Below are 16960 nucleotides of genomic sequence, written 5' to 3'. Positions count from 1 at the left end.
CATACCATGAGGTGATGGCACACACAGCCAAGAACCCTGCTCACTTACCCAGGGGAGGTGGGTGCTCTGAGCAGGGCTGCCCTCTCCTCTAGGACAGGGGTGGAATGGCCCTTGGGGGCCTCCGTGATTGCCACTGCACACTCTCAGCCTTGGAAGTGTGTGGTCCTCATCCTTGCCTCTGCCCCAGAGCACGAGAAACACAGAGGGAGGGTGACAGGCCGGGTGCATCTCATTCCAGCTCCTTCTGGGAGAAGAGGGGCTTCCAGGGCAGCTTCATCTATCCCACCGTGACACGAGGACAAGGTTTCTCCCACTTCTAGGGGCCAGCACTGCCCCCAAATGTCCCTCCTTATTCTGACATGTGAGTTTGTCTCTTACACTTTCTGAGCCTGAGGGGAATTTCAGCCTCTGAACACCCCTCCCCTACAGCCCCACGGTTTCCAGGTAGAGAGAGAGCAGAAGAAGACAGAGCCAGATCCTGAAAACGGGGAGATCTTTAGCTTTAATTCACCTTGATATGTTTTAAATGCTATTGGTTGTTTCTGTAATTCTGAGATGATGGTAACAGAAGGTGCAGTGAAGGAATTGGGGTGAAGGTGAGTCTCCACTCTGGGGTCAACCTCCCTGCACAGCCCCATCCCACCTGGAAGCCAAAGCAGGCACCTGAAAAGAGTGGATCGTTATCCATTGCCTTTCCCCCAGCAGGGCACAGACAGAGGCCACCAGATCTCATCAGAAAAAACATTTCAGGAACCAAAAAAAAGAATATGTGGTAACAGGAAGCTATTAGCACACAGAGGATGCACTAATATGAGGGGAAAAAAAGGGTCTCTGCAAGATAAGCATTTTTTCCTTGGAGAAGTGTTTTGCTACCAGGGATGCTATGAAAAGCATGTTCTGATTGAACAAAAGAGGCATATTTCTGAAGAAGACAGAGCCTTGGACAGTGGAGGGGACAGCCTGGGACACTTGTTACTCGAGCCATGCTGGCAGGTTCTGCCTGGAAGGGGACCTGGCTCCCTGGGTGGGAGGCCCACTTGCTGTCCCTGGGACTGGCCCACTTATTCTCTTTTGGAGAGCTATGGCCCATGGGGGTAACTCGGTAATCACGGACTATATCTCTTCTCACTCTTGTGTGTTCTTGGGTGGAGAGAAAACTTTGGTTGCAGTAATGTGGACATAATGGGTCCCGGAGTTCCACTTTGTACCAATTTAACTCCAAGGCATGAGGTCCATAGTGAAGCACCGTCTTCTCCGTTGGGATCTGTCCAACAGCTGTCATGAGAGTTGGAGCCTCAGTAGCCCTGCTGTCCATGGTCGATGTGCTTTTGACCGCCTCTTGGCTCTGGGCTGTGGCTGTTTCAGGTTTGCCTTTTTGCAGTGGCTCTTCTAGTCCTTTGTATTTACTGGGGGAAACCCACTGCAGAAGGAGATCAGTCCTTTTTTTGAAGCAGCTTTCTGAAAGAACCTGTCCCTTCTTCAGAATTAAATGTCGAAACTTACTTCTTAGGGACTCTGCTGATTCCTTTTTCTGGCCAGAGTGACTAATCCCTCTGACCTGGTGGCCATTCGTTCTGCCAATCCTTTTTGATGCTGTCCTACTTTGGGACTCCTATATGTCTCTCACCCTTCAATGGGGACACACTTCTGGCTCTGATATTTGGGCTCCCATCTCAGGGCCACCTGCTGCCCCTGGCTGCTCCCTCCACTCGATGAAATATCATAGAGCGTCTGGGAATTGGACGTGGATGTGTCTCCTCTGGACAAGGTTTGGGAACAAGACAGAGATTCCTGAGAGCCAGATGTTTGCGGCAAGGAACATATCTGAGTGACAGTCTTTGAGAAGTGTATCCGTGGCACAATCTTGAAGGAGCACACCAGTTTCACAGTCTTGATGGAGCACACTGGTGGCCCAACCTCGATTGTGATTCTGCTGATCTTTGAACCTTGAAACTCAAGCTTATGAAACTGTGCTTCAAAATTTAGATCTTCTGGATTTGAGGCAAGAGACTTTGTATTCAAGGAAGGGTTTCTACTAGACCTTGGAGATCGTGGACTCTTTAAATTCATATTAATGAGTAGGGATTTGATCCACACACTAGGTTCCAAAGTTTCTTTTCCAGCAGGGTCTCCTTCCACAGACTCTTGTTACCTGGAAGATGGGAAACATTCATCGAGGCCCACTAATGTCATGATAGAGTAAGATTCTGGGGAGGCTCATCCCCCAACTTCCTCCTGTGACTCATTGCTGGCCATTGCTGGACTACAGCTGGGCTCCAAGCTGCCTTTGTCCACCCCCACGACAGACTCACTGTGCCAAATTCTGGTCACTAAACCGTATGTGGTGGTGTGAGAAGGTGGCTTGCTTTCCTGTCCAGTCAGAGGGACCTCTGAGGGCTTATGGATGTCACCAGCTGTGGGTCCTCCCAGAGCTCCCTGGGCTTCCTCACTTATCTGTGAGGGAGTGGGAAGGGGCCTGTCCAGGGAGGCATTTGCCCCTGTTGTTACTACTTTCTCTCTTGCGTGGGGCTAAGGAGCTTTTCCCAAACCTTTGGTTAATAGGGCTATTCAGTGGTCCCCAGATTCACAGGTGGCCTTCAAGGTAGACCCTTGAGCCTTTTTCAGCTTCAAGCTAAGTATGAATTTGAGGAGCTTGAAGAGTAGGTCCCACCTGTGCTTCACCCTTAACTTTACTATTTGTGTTTCCAGCTCCTGTTGAGTATCAGGACTGAGGACAAGAGACTCAAGGGAGGTGTTCATGGAGGCTTTCCTTTCCTAAGAGGAGTGTGGATTTTCTGTCTCCATGGGAGCATGCATCTCTCTAGGGATGTCTAAAAGAAGGTGTCAGCAAATCTTGAAATACAGACATTCAACAGGGATCTCACTCTCGTGGATCTCCTATGCCTTCCTCCTCATAAGGACCCCTGAAACTTCTGGATTCTTCCTGCCTACTCTCAACTCTCTGATGCAGATTTCACTCTTGGATCATTCACTGGAGGTTGGCTGAGATCAGGTACAGACCTTTCAGGATCCTCCCCACACTCTGCCCTACATCATAGTGTCGCTCTCTCCCTGGTGGGATTTGTGCTGGGCACTTGGACCTCATCTTCTCTGAGTCCCAGCTGATTTTGCCTCGACCTGTGGAGGGCCTTGAGGGCCCCTCCCTGCACCTGACAAGGCCTTGGGAATTGATCTTGAGGCTGCATCAGTCTCTCAGATGCTTGTATTCTGCAGGGCAGGCCACTCTGTTGGTGCAACAACCTTTTGGAAAACTGATGCCACAGTACCTCCAAAATCTCAGGTCTGATCCTTTCCCCAGGAAGCATGGAAGACAGAGCTGTGAGCCAGGGAAGACCTATTTTCCTGGGAAAGGTTGAGAGTGGCCTGGATAAAGACTTGCTGAGATTTAACCAAAGAGGGAAAGTTCATCCTCTTTCTAGTTCCTTTTTCCAAAAGTGACATTCCAGGTTTTAAATTGCATTTGAGATGAAAGATATGCCTTATTTGGGACTGTAGGGAAGATGTTTCACAGGACCCAATCTGGTATTGAGAAGGTGGTCAGACTCAGACAGAGGGTGATTGATGGACAGTGATCTCTAACCATGCCTGAGGTCATGCTTGACACATTTGGAGTCAAGGGTTTGGGTCGGGCCTGGATCTCCATGTGAGCCTAAGGAGGTGGCATTGGAGTCAAACGTTGGGGTTGGGCCTGGGTCTCCATGTGAGCCTGAGCTGGTGGTGGTTGACATGGAGACATGGTTAGAGTCAAGGGTAGGGGATGGGCTGGGGTCTGTATGAGAGGCCGAGGTGGTTGTGGTTGACATTGGGCCATGGTTGTTGTCAAGTGTAGAGGTCGTACCTGGGTATTCATGTGAGCCCAAGGTGGTGGTTCAAACTGGGACACGGTTGTAGCCAAGGGTAGGGATTGCCCTGGGAATCTATGGAAGCTTCAGGTGGTGATTGACATTGAAGCAAGGTTGCAGACCAGGTTAAGGGTTGGGCCTGTATCTCTATGCAAGTCCAAGGTTCTGGTTGAAACTGGGCCATGGCTGGAGTCCAGGTTTGGGGTCAGTATTGGGTCTCCAGGTGAGTTTTGAGGTGGTGGTTGAAACTGCTGCATGACTGGAGTCAAGGTTTGGGATCAAGCCTGGATCTCCACGTGAGCCCAGTGTGGTGGCTGAAAGTGAGGCATGGTTGGAGCCAAGAGTTGGGGGCGGGCGTGAGTCTCCACGTGACCCTAGAGGTGACCTAGAGATGATGGTTGCACCTGGGGCATGGTTGGAGTCTTGTTTTGAGGTTCAACCTGGGCTACAGGTAAGTCAAGGGCTGGAACAATGACAGTTGTGAAGTTAATTTATCTTGAATTTGGAATGGTTCGGCCTTAGAATGCTCACTGAATAAAACAAGGCATAACTCAAGAGGGGGCCCAGGTACTGTGATGGTAGCCACCAGACTCTCACTGTGCACAAAGAGGAGACCCCGGAAGAGCTGGCTGCATGTCTTCTGTAGATGATCCCTCAAAGTGTCAGGATATCAGGGCTTCCTGGGACCATGCAGCTGTTCTCCTTTGCTTTTTATGCTCCATAAGTTTTGGCCACCCAAGGTATCTTGCTTGTCACGAGTGACTTGCTCCTCTTTTCCAGTGAAGTTACCTGGTAGCCTGCCTCGTCCTCTTTTTCTTTCTTCTTCCAAATTTTCAGTTCTACTCTATTGGTGATTAGTATCTCCAGCATCTTCTCAACATCCACATTGACAAAAGAGAGGCTACCTGCCTGTTTGTGGGGTCTCCCAAAATGAGGCCTCAGGTGGGTAGAGGGGAAGGTGTTCTTGCTGGAACTCTAAGTATGTCAAGGTGGAGAAGCTCCACGGTTTTGTTGTCTCCTGCCACCAGGCCAGGTTGATACAGGATTGCTTGAACAGACAAAGCTGTTGATGGCTGGTCTCCAAGGGGAGTGTGGAGATGACCTGTGGCACATGGTGCCCAGTGTGAGTGCCACGGAGTCCCCCTGATTGAGACTCAACTTTGGACCCTGATGGTGGTGGGGCAGAGGAGGGTGTCAGAGGTGGAGGGCAGGCTCTCACATAAAGGAGGCTTGGTGGGGAAGGGGAAAGTATAAGTGGGCGGGTTGAGAGGCTGTCCAGGGGGAAGAAAAGCTCTGGTGTTGGAGAGGTACTCAGGGATGAGCATGAGGAAATGAAAACTGAGGTCACTGAGCCTGGAGAAATGGTAGAAGCCCAAGGTAGGGGCTGCTTGGTCAGAGGAGCTGGGGAGATGGTGGGAGCTTGGTCAGAGGAGCTGGGAGATGGTGGGAGCTGCCTCTTCCCGCATGGTTGATGGGCTCTAGTGGGCACTGATTTGCAAACCTCACCAGGTGAATCTTGACATTCAGTTCAGTTCAGTCGCTTAGTCGTGTCCAGCTCTTTGCGACCCCATGAATCACAGTATGCCAGGCCTCCCTGTCCATCGCCATCTCACGGAGTTCACCCAAACTCACGTCCATTGAGTTGGTGATGCCAACCAGCCATCTCATCTTCTGTCGTCCTCTTTTCCTCCTGCCCCCAATCCCTCCCAGCATCAGAGTCTTTTCCAATAAGTCAACTCTTCACATGAGGTGGTCAAAGTACTAGAGTTTCAGCTTTAACATCATTCCTTCCAAAGAACACCCAGGGCTGATCTCCTTTAGAATGGCCTTGTTGGATCTCCTTGCAGTCCAAGGGAGTCTCAAGAGTCTTCTCCAACACCACAGTTCAAAAGCATCAATTCTTCAGCACTCAGCTTTCTTCACAGTCCAACTCTCACATCCATACATGACCACTGGAAAAACCATAGCCTTGACTAGATGGACCTTTGTTGGCAAAGTAATGGCTCTGCTTTTCAATATGCTGTCTAGGTTGGTCATAACTTTCTTCCAAGGAGTAAGCGTCTTTTAATTTCATGGCTGCAGTCAACATCTGCAGTGATTTTGGAGCCCAGAAAAATAAAGTCTGACACTGTTTCCACTGTTTCCCCATCTATTTCCCATGAAGTGATGGGACCAGATGCCATGATCTTCGTTTTCTGAATGTTGAGCTTTAAGCCAACTTTTGCACTCTCCTTTCACTTTCATCAAGAGGCTTTTTAGTTCCTCTTCATGTTCTGCCATAAGGGTGGTATCATCTGCATATCTTGACATTAGACCTGGTGAAAGCCACCCTTGTCAGGGAACCTCCCCAGGTGTCTGCAGGGGACATGAGGAAAAAGCTGTAGCCAGGAGCTGCCAGGCATGGAAGGCTGGGCAGGCCAGGCAGGGGTGGGCACCTGCACCCCACAGCCTGCACGGCCCCAGTGCTGACTTCACAATATTCCTGGTATTGCTCACCCCAGGACATTGGCCTTACCCCGGCCCCAGGACTCCTTTCAGCTCAGCCCTAGGCTGCCAGTGTCCCTGGGGTCGCACCATAGGCTCTAGGAGGAAGAATCACCTGGAAAAGAAGGGGAAGATTCTCCACCTTTCCATAAGTGAAGTCAGGTCTGGAACCTCTTCCAGTGTTTCCAGGCAATCTCTTCAAGTTGGAAATCAGCAGACAAGTCATGATAGTGAACATGGGAGCCTAGGGGTCTTACAGGAAGTTGAGTGCACTGTCTCTTTAAGGGGACATTATTGGGAGATTGGAACCCAAGCATGAGTGTCCAAGGCCACATGATCCCTGACAGTGATGGTGAAGCTCTGAAAGCATTTATCATTTACAAAGTGTTTCCATATTCGTTACCCCTGATGCCCTCACAGCCTGCCTGTGGGGAGAATGGGCAGGCACCACGCTGCAGTTGAATCTGAGCAAAGTAAAACCAGGTGTCCTACGTGTACTGGAGGGCTCACCTCCCAATCCAGGCCCTATTGGTCCAACGCAACCTGCATGCCGTTTTGGACAGCTTCATTCTACACAGGGAATCTGGGAAGTATCTGGGTTCTGCTCTCATTCCCAGAAGCCTCCCTTGGAGTTAGTTTCTCAAGGGAGAAGTCGTGCCACAGATCCCCTCAGAATCTGTGGAAGTGGGTTCTCGTGGCCAGAGAGGTGGGGACTAACACTTGGGGCTGGATGTCAGAACTCACCTTCCAAATTTCAAAGCTTCATTTCTCTGGATGCTCCTGCTTCTTCCCCTTCTTTCCATTCGATACTGAGAGAGAGAAATGAGGACGTAAGATGCAAATCTCAGTCTTCCCTCTCTAGACAAGCATCAGACACTAGTGTCCACACAGAATATGACTCTCTACATTTCACTAACAGAGTTCTGTGATTTTTCTTTCCTTTCACTCATTTTTAAAAGAGATAAAAATATTTTGTTTTCCTTCTTTGAAGAACATAATGAAGTATTTTCAATGTGAGATTCACTCTGGACTTCTTTCGTCACTGTTCTGCTCAAGAAACACACACATACTCAGACGCATGGGTGAATCTGAGCTCCATAAAGTAGGTCTCTGCTTCTTGATACCAGGCCCCCAGCCATCCAACCCCTGCTCTGAGGCTCTCGGGGCTTCACCACTGCCAGAAGATCACTCCTGTCTGAGACACTGTTCTCGGCTGCTGAACTGGTGCTCAGAAGTCTATCCTCTGGCTGAGATTCAACTCAGAATCCAGTCATTGGCCTCTGGTCACTGTGTTTTGGACTTGCCTTGGAGCCATCTACCTACCTGGATACATGGGTTGAGATCTTTAAATAGAAATCCTAGTGTTCACTGTATCCCTGCTCAGCCTGGTTTGTCCCTAGAGGGATATTCATCTATTCTTTCTTGAGTATAGACGTCCTGTTCTTTTCTATCTCAAGGGTCTTATTAGTTGACTCGGAAAAGTGAAAATAATAATAGAAAAGAACAGAAAAATATGTGCTTGTGAGTCTGGACCAAGAGTTCCTTACCTTGCTAATGTTTCCATGTTTCCTAGGAGGAAGAAAGGATGAATTATTCTTGAGGTAGGGAAGGGTCAGGAAAAAGAGCCCCAGTTCACACAGAAAGGTGATTACAGTAATGACTGCCTAGGCAGTGAAACGGGAGTTCAACCAAATATCAAAAGTGCTTTTCAGAGAAAAGAGCAGATTCTCCATCATCTGAATAATACTGCTGCCCTCAGGCAACTGAGCCAGGGTGTGCACTTGGGGGCTAAAGTTCTAGGCCCACCTCATAGAGCTGTGGTCTGGTCACAAAGGGCTCTGGGGGTAAGAGGGAGCAGCAGAGGAGGAGGCTGGACTATAGCAACTCCCTAACCATCCAGCCCCGCAGCTTCATGCATCTCCCTTCCTCTGAGCCTTCCCTTCCTACCTTATTATCTGTTATATAGACATTAGTCAAGTGTCAATTCAGTCCACCTAGAACTCAAGAGAATTCCTGATTCCTCTGACATAACTGCTTGAGCCTCATCAGTACTGTAAAGAATCTGGAGTTCTCCTAAGTTTGGTTAATCACAGGTATTTTTACTCTTATGATACTAATTTTTTTTAAAAATTCAGTTAATCTTTACTATATTCAACTATGGGAATTAAAAATTAGATAAAAAATGATTTGAAATTTACAAGGCCATGAAATATAAAGCAAATTGAAATAGTTAAGCCTTCAGGGTAAATTTTTCATAAGTTGCTAGCATCTTTCAAAGTTCCAGCAAAGCATTAAGTCAATGAGCTTGAGGTCCCTCCAGCCCTTCACATTCCAGAGTGACCGCGGACCTTTTTATGCTTGAAGATCACTTTTCAGTCCTGAGAATAGCCTACTTGATAAGATCATATTTGTATAAATGAGACCTTGGTCTCGCCAAATAGTTTATGGAAATGATGTGATTTACAGTGTGCACCTGTTTTAAGTCGACATGGAGGCCTGGCAAGGCTGTATCAGTCTGATCTCAGGGAGGGGTACTGGTGACTAAGCAGCTAAGGTCAAGTATATGGGCTCTTCATCCCTATGTGACCTACCCCACAATAGAAACCCTGGACATTCAAGGCTGGATGACGGTTGACACTACTCTACACATGCTGTCACACTGTTTGCTGAGAGAACTAAGCACTGTCTGTAGAGCCCCACTAGGCCAGACATCTGGAAGACTGCATATGGCTCCCTGCATCTTTTTTTTTTTTTTTGGCTAGTTCTGATCTATATTCTTTTGCTGGTTTTAATCTGTATACTTCTGCTGACATAAACCATCATAAGTGCAAGTATTGTGAGTTCCAGGTGGAATGAACTGAAACTTGACGAATGTCTCTGCCTAACAGGATGAGAAGGCAGGATGGGAGGCTCAGAGAATGATGGGGATGAATGGAGCTGCAAGGCTGAGTGGCTGGGGAGGGGCCATGTTCGAGCCTCCTCCTCTATTACTCCCTCCTCACCTTCGGAAGTCAAATGTGACCAGACCACAGCTCTAAGATGCGGGCCTAGTACTTTAGTCCCCAAGTACATACGCTGTTCGCAGTTGCCTGAGGGCAGCACTGTGATGCAGGCGATGGAGAATCCTCGCTTTTCTCTGAAAAGCACTTTTGATATTTGGCTGAACTCCAGTTCCACTTCCTGGGCGATTGATACCATTCTCGCCTTTCTGTGTACACTGGGGCTCTTTTTCCTGTTTCTTCCCTACCTTGAGAATAACTCATCCTTTCCTCCTTCTAGGAAATGTGGAAACATCAGGAAGGTAAGGAAACCTTGGCAGAGACCCACAAGTATGAGATCCTCTCTTCTTTTCTATTATTATTTCTACTCTTCTGAATTATCTAGGGAGACCCCTGAGAAGGGAAAAAATAGGACATCTATTCTCATGAAAGAATAAAGCATCACCCTCTGGGTGCCCCAGGCTGGTCAGGGGGCACAGTGAACATTTCTCTCCAAAGATCTCAGGTATCAGTTGTCCAAGTATGTTCGAGGGCTCCAGGGTATGTCCCAAACACAGTGACCAGGGCCCAGGGGCTGGATACTGAGTTCAATCTCAGCTACAGCACAGGCGTGCGAGCACTGCCTCACCAGCCATGAAAGGTATCTTGGACGAGGATTGATCTGAGGACAGTGCTGAGGTCTTAAGAGTCGTGGAGTGGGGCCCTGGACTTGGGAAACAGAAACCTCAGGGAAGCTCCTGGAGGAAGAGCAGAACCCAGATACTACCCAGGTTCCATGTAGAGAATGAAGCCATGAGGGGCCTGGAAAAAGGTGTGGCCCAGCAGGTGCCTGTGGGCTGCACTGAGCTCATAGCACCTGGATTGGGAGGTGGGACTCCAGATCCAACTGTGGACACATTTTTTTGTTTTAATTAATTTATTTTAACTGGCAGATAATCACTTTTGCACATCGTTTAACTTCTCTCATATTCGTCTATGCCGTGACTGCTGTCCATTCTTCCCCACAGAGGGGTTGGTGAGGGCATCAAGGGGTAATGGATCTGAAAGCACTTTGTTAATATAAACCCTATCATAAGCTTCACCATCACTGTCAGGGATCATGTGGCCTTGGACCCTAGTACTTGGATTCCAATCTCCTAATTTTGTCCCCTTAAAGGGACACTGCAATCAGCCTCCTATAATACCCCTACACCCTGGCTTCCTCACCATGATGCAGTCTGCTGATTTCCAGCTTGCAGAGGTTGCCTGGAAGCACTGGAAGAGGTCTGGGACCTATCACTTCTGCAAAGGCAGAGAATCTTCCTCTTCTCTCCTTGGTGGTTCTTCTTCCCAGAGCCTATGGTCTGACCCCAGGGCTGCAGGTAGCCTGGGGTTGAGCTGGCAGGGGGAGTCCTGGGGGTGGGTTATGGCTAAAATCCTGAGGTGAGGAACAGCAGGAGCATTGTAAAGTCAGTATGGGGGGCATGCAGGGCTGTGGGCTGTAGATGCCCACCCCAGCCAGCCGGCCCATCGCTCCTGGCCAGGCAGCTCCTGGCTGCAGCTTGCTCCTCAAGTCTCCTGTAGACACCTGGGGTGGTTCCCTGACAAGGGTGGCTTTCATCAGGTCTCCTCTCAAGATACTCCTGGGGAACTGTGCAAAGCAACACCTACTGGAGCCCAATAGCAGTGGAATCCCACCATGTCTCCTCTGCCCAAACAGCCTCTACCTCGAGCCTCCTCCTTTTCTCCTGGCTCAGTTCCCTGCTTTGTTTCCATGCACTCAAATTAATCCTTGAGTGCCTCTCAACACCAGAGCCTTTCTTTCCTCTGCACAGTCTCTCACCAAGGCCACTTGCTGTCTCCCCTTCCCCACCATGTCACCTTGATGAAGGGACCTGCCCTCCACCTCTGACACCCTCCTCCACCTCACCACCATCAGGCTCCATGCTGAGTCTCACCTAGGGTAACTCCATGGCACTCCCACTAGGCACCATCCCACAAAGGTCATCCCCATGCTCCCCTTGGAGACCAGCCATCTCAGGGCTTGTCCATTCAAGCTGTCCTCTTTAAGCCTGTCTTGTAGGTAGCGCGCTGCCAGAGCATGGAGCGTCTCCACCTTTACACACTTGGAGTCCCAGCAAGAACACCTTCACTGCCACCCACCAGAGGCCTTGCTGTTAGGACACCCCAGAAACAGACAGGTAGAGGCTGGAAGCTTCTCTTTTGTCAACCTGTATGTCCAGAAGCTGCTGGAGATATGAATCACCAAGAGAGTGGAACTGAAGATTTGGAAGGAGAAATAAAAGGAGGAGGAGGCAGGCTACCATCTGACTTCACTGGGGATGAGAATTAAGTCACTGAGTGACAAGCAGGACACCTTGGGTCACCAACACTTCTGGAACATAAAAGGCAAACCAGAACAGCTGCTTGGTCCCAAGAAGACCTGATATCCTGACACTTTGGGGGACCATCTACAGAAGACATGCAGGCAGCTCTTCTGGGGTCTCCGCTTTCTGCACAGTGAGTCTCTGGTGGCTACTGACACAGTACCTGGGTCCCCTCTAGAGTTACACCCTATCTTATTCAATGAGTGCTCTAAGGCTGAACAATTCCAAGTTCCAGCTAAATTAACTTCACAGCTATCATTGGTCCAGCCCTTACCCACGCTGGAGCCCAGGCTCAGCCTCAGTCCTTGACTCCAACTATGTCCCAGTTGCAACTATCACCTCTGGGTCACATGGAAACCCAGGCCAGACCCCTACCCTTAACTCTAACCATGCCCCAGATTCAATCACCACCTTTGGGCTCACATGAAGACTCAGGCTAGACCACAACTCTTGACTCCAACCATGCCCCAGTGTCAACCACCACCTCAGGTTCAAGTGGAGAACCAGGTCCAATCAAAACACTTGACTCCAACCATGACTCACTTTCAACCACCACCTCCAGCTCATGTGGACACATATGCTCAACCCCAACCCTTGACTCCAACCACAGCTCACTTTCACCGACCACTATCTCAGGCTCACATGGAGACCCAGGCCCAACTCCAACCCTTGACTCCAACCATATTTCACTCTCAACCACCACCCCACATTCACATGAGGACCCAGACCTGACCCCAGTCCTTGACTCCAATAAAACCTTAGTCTCAAACGCAACCTCGGGCTCACATGGGAACCCAGGTCCGACCCCAACCCTTCACTCCAACTATATCTCACTCACAGCCACAAACTCGGGCTGACATAAAGACTCAGGCCAACTCTTATCCTTGACTCCAACCAAGCCCCACTCACAATCACAACCTTGGGATCACATGGGAACCCTCGCCCAACCCCAACCCTTGACTCCAATCATATCTCACTCCAGCCACAACTTCGGGCTCACATAGAGAGGCAGGCCCAACTGCAACTCTTGACTCTAACTAAGCCTCACTCTCAACCACAATTTTGGGCTCATATGATAATCCAGGCCCAACTCCAACACTTGACTCTAACCATGCCCCAAGATCAAGGACCACTTTGGGCTCAGTTAGAGACCACTGCCCATCTCACACTGTCTTTCCCAATCCAACCATCATCCTCTCAACTGCAGACTAAGTACTATGAAGTCTTGCCCTATAATCCAAAATAAGCCACAATCTTTGATCCCCAATGCAATTCAAATCCTGGAATATCATTTTTTTAAAAAACCAACTAGAAAGTGGGAGAACTTTATCCTCTTTGGTTAAAAAATCTCAGCAAGTCTTTAGCCAGGTCACCCCCAATCTTCCCCAGGGGAACAGGTCTTCTCAGGCCCACACCTCTGTCTCCATCACTCCTAGGGATTTGATCAGCCCTCAGGTTTGGGAGAAACTGGAGTACCATCTTTCCAAAAGGTTCATGCAACAAGAGAGTGCCCTGCCCTGCAAAATCCAAGAGTCTCAGAAAGTGATGCAGACTCAGGGCAATTCCCTAAAGCCTTGTCAGGCACTGGAAAATAAGGGGCCCTCAAGTCCCTCTGGAGGTCTAGGCAAAAGCAATCCAGATGCACAGAAGATGAGATCCTGGTACCCAGCAAGGATCCCACCAGGGAAGCACCTGTGCCAGGATGTAAAGCAGGGTATGGGAGGATCCTAAAAGATCTGTACATGATCTCAGCCAACGCTCCAATGAAGGTTCCAAGTGCAAAGCCTGAGTTAGAAAGAGTTGAGCCCAGGCAGAAAGCATCCAGAAGTCCTGGCGGTCCTTATGAGCAGGAAGGGACAGCAGATGCATGAGTGACAGATCCCTGTTAATGTCTGTTGTTCAAGGCTTGCTGCCAACCACTTCTTAGACCTTGCTTGAGAGTCAAATGGTCCTCCGGGTACAGAAAATGCAGGCTCCTCTCAGGATAGGGAAGTCTCCATGACCACTTCCCATGAAGTCTCTTGTCCTCAGTCCTTATATTCAATAGCAGCTGGAAGTGCATGTTACAAGATTTCGCGTCAGGCACAGACTGGTCCTACTACCTAAGATCCTCAAGGTCACATTTAGCTTGAAGTTGAAAAGTACTCACCGCATATGCCTTCCAAGGTTCACCTTGAAGGACACTCTGGGGACCACCCAAAAGCCCAGTTACCAGAGGTCTTGTGAAAACATTCTCATCCCCATCCAGGAGACAAAGTGATAACAATGTAGGCAGTGCCCACCCTGGAGAGTCCCCTCCCTGCCACCTAATGATTGAGGAAACCCTGGGGGGCTTTGGGAGGAACCTCAACTGGCAAACGTCCAGAAGCCCTCAGAGGCTGACTAGACAGGAAGACTAGCCACCCTCTCAGGCCCCCACATAGAACAGAATTTGGCACAATGAGTCTGTTGTGGAGGCTGACAAAAGCAGTCTGGAGCCCAATCCAAATCCAACAGTGTTTATGAATGAGCCACAGGAGGAATCTGGAGGACGGGCCTCCCCAGAAACTTGCTCTAGTGAGAGAGTCATGGACCTCGATGAATATTCCCAATCTTCCAGAGAACAAGAGGCGATGGGCAGAGACACTACTTGGAAAGGTACTTTTGAACCTAGTCTTTTAATCACATACCAAATAATTAATATAGATATGAGGAGATCATGGTATCCAAGGTCCCATAAAAATCCCTCCTTGAACACAAAATCTGTTGCCACAAATCCAGAAGATGTATACTTTGATGAACAGTCTCATAAGCTTAAGTTCCAAGGGTTCACAGACTGGCAGAAACAGGCTCAGACCCAGACCACTTGCCTGCTCCTTCAAGACTGTGCCACTGAGAGGCTTCTCAAAGACTGTCATTCGGATATATTCATTGCCACAAACACCTTGGCTTCTCAGGAATCTCTGTGCTGTTCTGAGACCTTGTCCAGTGGAGACACATCCAATTCCCGCACATGTGATGTGGAGGGAAGGAGCCCTCCTTCCCTCCACTTCTACATCGAGTGGAGGGAGCAGCCAGGGACAGCAGGAGGCCCTGAGAAGGCAGCCCCAACATAAGAGTCAGCACAGGAATTTCATCTCCACTGATGCGAGAGAGACTAATAGGAATCCCAAACTAGGACAGCATAGAAAGTGGTTGGAGGTACGGAAGTCCTACCAGGCCTGCAGGATGAGCCACCCTGGCCAGAAAAATGAATCAGCAGAGTCCTTACAAAGCAAGTCTCACAAGATAATCCTGAAAAAGGGACACATTTCTTCAGAAAAAGGATTCCTTTTCCTTCAGAAAAATTCCTTTCAGAGAAAGGATTAAGCACTGTCTGCAATGGATTTTCCCCAATAAAGCAAAAAGACTGGAATAGCCCCTGCAAAAAGGCAAGCCTGCTGCAGACACTGCCCAGAGCCAGGGAACAGTAAAAAGAAGTCTGAATATGTACGTCAAGACTGTTGAAGCTCAGGCCCTCAGGACAGCTGTTGGACAGATCTTAGAGGAGAAGATGGAGCTTCACCATGGACCTCATCTTCAGAGTTTCATTGGTACAAAGGAGAACTCCAGGGCCCAGAGGTCCAGCTTACTGCTACCATAAGTTTCTCTCCAACAACGAGCAAAGGAGAGTGATGGAAAAACACGGGGGACAAATGGGGGACAAACAGTGTGCTACCCCCATGGGCCACAGCTGTCCTACAAAGAGTAAGTGGACCAGTCCCAGGGACTGCACGTGGACCTTCCCTCCCAGGGAGTCAGGTCCCCTTCCGGGCAGAGCCTGCCAGCATCCATCAAGAGTGACAAGTGTCCCAGGCCATCCCCTCCACTGTCCAAGGCACTGTCTTCTTCAGAAATACACCTCTTCTGGTCAATCAGAACATGCTTGTCACAGCTTTCCTGAGAGAAAAACTCTTCTCCAAAACAAATGCATACCATGCATATGAGAACGTTTTTCTCTCATGTTAGAACATCCTCTGTGTGCTAAAAGCTTCTTCCAACCAGAAAATTAGTTTCCTGAAATAAATTTTTTTCTCATGAGAAATGGTGCTCTGTCTGTGCCCTGCTGGCGGGAAGGAAATGGATCAGGGTTCACTCTTCCCAGGTGCCTGCTTTGACTTCCATATGGGACGAGGCCATGGAAGGAAAGTGAACCCCAGCATGGATACTCATCCATACCCTAATTCCCTCCCTGCACCTCAGCGTCCATAATACCAGCATCACAGAAACAAGCAACAGCATTCAGGATACGTCACAGTGAACTAAACCTAAAGACCCCCCTCTTCTCAGGATCTAGCTCTGTGGTCTCCACTTCTCTCTCTACCTTGAAATTGTGAGGCTGTAGGGGAGGAGTTTGCATAAGCTGAAATTCCCCTCAGGCTCAGAAAGTGTCAGAGACAATTCACATGTCAGAGTAAGGAGGGAGTTTGGGGCAGTGCTGGCCCAGAGTCCAGGGTGAGAGATCGTCCCCGTGTAATGATGGGATTCGATGACTGTCCTGGAAGCCCCTCCTCTTCCGGATGGGCTGTAATGAGATGGGCCAGGACTGTCGCCCGTTCTCTGTCCTTCTCGTGCTCTGGAGCAGTGGCGAGGATGAGGACCGCACACTCTCAGCTCTAAGCGTGTGCGGTGTGGAGCATGGAGGCCTCCAAAGGCCAGTCCACCTCCACCCTGGAGAAGAGGACAGCCTGCTCAGAGTACCCACCTCTGCCAGGGAATGGGCAGGGGCATGTCTTTGTGTGCAGTCACCTCACTGTCTGAGTGGGACACTGTGCCCCTAGTGTCGGACGCAGGGAAAGGAGGCAGGCGGCAGAGCTGTCTGTAGATGGTGCAGTGACCAAGGAGCCCCTGGTGTCCCACCAGCGTCTACAGGCCCAGAGGAAAGAAGTTAGGGGCCCATTGACTCCTGGTGGCCCCACCCCAGAGTCTCCCTTCTATTCTAGCTCCCAGAGCCCAGAAAGAGGGAGGCCACCTGGAGTCCCTGACAGAGGGGGGCCTCCTAGCAAGGAGTCTTCACTTCTCCACAGTGTAGTTAATCAGCTTTCACAGGACGGGGAGCTCAGGACAGACTCGCGGTCTGGGGCCTCTACCTATGCATGTGGCCCAAGGAGGCTCCCAGAGGACAGGTGGGACCCAACAGGCCCAAGGGCTCTCTGAAGTCATAGCAGGTCTCACCTGTCATCAGCCTTGCTCAGCCCAGAGCCTGGAAGGGGAGGAAGCCAGCAGACAG

General features: G+C 49.7%; 2 long non-coding RNA genes across 3 annotated transcripts in view; one reads left to right on the top strand and one right to left on the bottom strand.

The window, feature by feature from the left end:
* Positions 1–8012, bottom strand: part of LOC109562528 (uncharacterized) — a 21125-nt gene extending 13113 nt beyond the window's left edge. Inside the window, exons 1-2 of the long non-coding RNA XR_011568120.1 lie at positions 7895–8012; positions 7092–7156 (exon numbers count right to left, since the gene is read on the bottom strand). This is a non-coding gene — a long non-coding RNA (uncharacterized lncRNA). The remainder of the gene's footprint in view (positions 1–7091; positions 7157–7894) is intronic.
* LOC139184580 (uncharacterized) overlaps positions 1–16960 on the top strand; it is a 25647-nt gene extending 8687 nt beyond the window's left edge. Inside the window, exons 3-4 of one of the 2 annotated variants that reach the window (XR_011568118.1) lie at positions 239–8440; positions 9627–16960. This is a non-coding gene — a long non-coding RNA (uncharacterized lncRNA). Of the gene's footprint in view, positions 1–238 lie in introns of both variants that reach the window. The other variant, XR_011568119.1, reaches the window with a different exon arrangement.

This window comes from Bos indicus, chromosome 8, assembly GCF_029378745.1.
Source record: "Bos indicus isolate NIAB-ARS_2022 breed Sahiwal x Tharparkar chromosome 8, NIAB-ARS_B.indTharparkar_mat_pri_1.0, whole genome shotgun sequence".
NCBI classification, from domain to species: Eukaryota; Metazoa; Chordata; class Mammalia; order Artiodactyla; family Bovidae; genus Bos; species Bos indicus.
This window is presented reverse-complemented; position numbering and strand designations above follow the sequence as displayed.